General features: G+C 43.6%; 1 non-coding gene across 1 annotated transcript; it reads left to right on the top strand.

The window, feature by feature from the left end:
• Positions 1-136: 136 nt before the first annotated feature.
• Positions 137-207, top strand: trnag-acc. Its single transcript has one exon. It is a non-coding gene; the product is annotated as a tRNA-Gly (tRNA).
• Positions 208-2,321: the final 2,114 nt, after the last annotated feature.

Raw genomic sequence — 2,321 nt, 5'->3', positions numbered from 1 at the left:
TTTCCTTTCTGAGTTGTGGACAAGTTGTTCATTGTCAGCGTGCTCACACTGAAAGAGTCAGGCATCACAAGAAACAGTTGAAACAGATGTTTCAGTCAAAGTAGGGACGATTTTATGTGCTGAACTGACAGTGACAGCATTGGTGGTTCAGTGGTAGAATTCTCGCCTACCACGCGGGAGGCCCGGGTTCGATTCCTGGCCAATGCAACATACTTTTTTTTTTTTTTTAGTATTTACCCGAGGATCGATTTATTTTTAGTTTTTCATGTAAAAATGTTCACACTGTTTTTGGGATTATAGGGTGTATGAAAAGTTTGTCACTATCCTGAGTCAGCAGTTCCCTATCAAAACAAAGCACAGCCTAAGATAGAGCCATTTCTTTCTCCATTTCTTTTCATTCATTTAAACTTTAAAAGGCTAGTCTCATTCAGTCCCAAGGACTCATTTTAAAGAGCGACCTGAGAGACCTCATCCAGACACTGCAAGAAGACTGGGTTGTGTGCTTTGTGTTGTGACTTTCATCCAAAATGTCAAGATGCACTGAAGACCTGCTGGCCGTGCCAATGAATCATGAAGTGCTCATTGGTTCTGGGTACGTGGGGCACAGAGTTATCATTGGGTGTCACGTCCAGGAGTTGTCCAGGAGTTTGCTGGCAGGTTCAGCAAACCCCTGGACAGAAAAAAAGAACAAAACAGTGTGACACTCTTCGTTGACTTGCCTGCAAACTCTCAGTGAACTCTTCCCTGACGAAGAGCGTCACACTCATTTGTTGTTTTCTGAAATCCATTACATCTGAATCCCATTGTTCCCCCTACCATTATACAAGAGGGGCGCACCACCCCGTCAACAGAACCAAGCGCCCTGTCTACTGAACACCCCCCTCCCCAACCACCTATCGGCACTGACTTAGGTTGTTTTCACACCAGATAGTCCGGTAGACTCTGTTCGGTTCGGGACCAACATTCATGACATTTTGTTTACATTTGAGCTGGTGCGTTTGCATTCACACTGCACTGTGCAGTCGAGCCAACCTGTTCCCCCGCTCGCCTGTGGGGGCGCTGCACCAAGAACTACTGAAAGATACGACACAAAAACCTTTTGAAGAAGACACTTCTTCTTCTTCTTCTGGAAATAAAAACAAAAACAGAGTGGCGTCAAATTTTAGCAGTTTTAGTCATTTTGTTATTTTTCAAAAATGGACTCAGCATGAGCAGAAGATGAGGCAGCAGACCATGGAGAATATTGTTTTTCACACAAGGCAGCTGACAGCTCCATATGAGGTCAGAGAAATGCGTGTTTGTTTGCCCTGCGCTGTTCTCCACTTCTTGCTTGTGGAGCGGGGCTCGGTCTGTTTACATTCACACTGTACTCAAACCGCGCTGGAGTTTTCTTCTACCGGACCGAGACCTAGGTTTTAGCCCGGGCTACAGTTCGCCTTTTTGTTCCATGACAGAGTTCGATGGCGAGTTCACTCCTCCCCAAACGAACCAGACTTCCTAGGCAAATGGGCTAGAGTTGGGGACAACAGGGCTGGTGTGAATGCACCCTTAACTCTAAACTAGCAGCTCGCAATACAGGTGCACTAGCTAAAAAGCTAAAGGCAGCCTTTTTCCGCATGCTGAACCCTCACGCTGACACCCCACCCCCCCACTCGAAAACTTTCAGTACAGACAGTTCGTGGCTTTGTGTCCGCCCCCCTCGAAAAATCACAGATGAGATGAGCGCCCCACCATGGCAAACACTGAAATCCTGATGGATATTTGCTGACTTTGCCAATTGAAAACAAAAACATTTGCCCTGTGTGAGGCTCGAACTCACGACCTTCACACAGAGGAGTATTTTTACTAGCAACATAAGAACATTTTTTCCTAGTTTAGAACATACATTATTATTATTGGTGATTGTGAAATTCAGGATTACTTTCAGGAACAAGCAGTTGACATCAGAAAAGCCTTTGAAAGAGCAGGTAGTGATTTGCACAGAGCTACAGAAGCATCTTTTGAATGTTCCCTTTTAATCACTATGGCTAAAAATCTGTACAATATTGGAGAAACTTCATGAAACCAACCTGCCTGAAAATTGTAGAGTTGATGTGCGGGGCTCATGCAGTGGATGAAGTGAAAACTCTCCCGCTCTCTAACACTGTCAGAGTCAGAGTTTCTTTATTGTCATTTCTTTATTGTCATGTTGTCAAGGACATAATAGATAAAATAGCTGAAAATTGCAAAAAATCAGCTGCATGATAGGATCAGATTTTTTTTTAGACTGTTTTTAAGACAGTTTAAAAGAAAAAAAAAACTTTTTTTTTTTTTTAAAGATG

This window comes from Nematolebias whitei, chromosome 23 (assembly GCF_014905685.2).
Source record: "Nematolebias whitei isolate Nwh7 chromosome 23, NemWhi1, whole genome shotgun sequence".
Lineage (NCBI taxonomy): Eukaryota > Metazoa > Chordata > Actinopteri > Cyprinodontiformes > Rivulidae > Nematolebias > Nematolebias whitei.
Note: the sequence above shows the minus strand (reverse complement) of the source record. Positions and strands in the feature narration are given on the sequence as shown.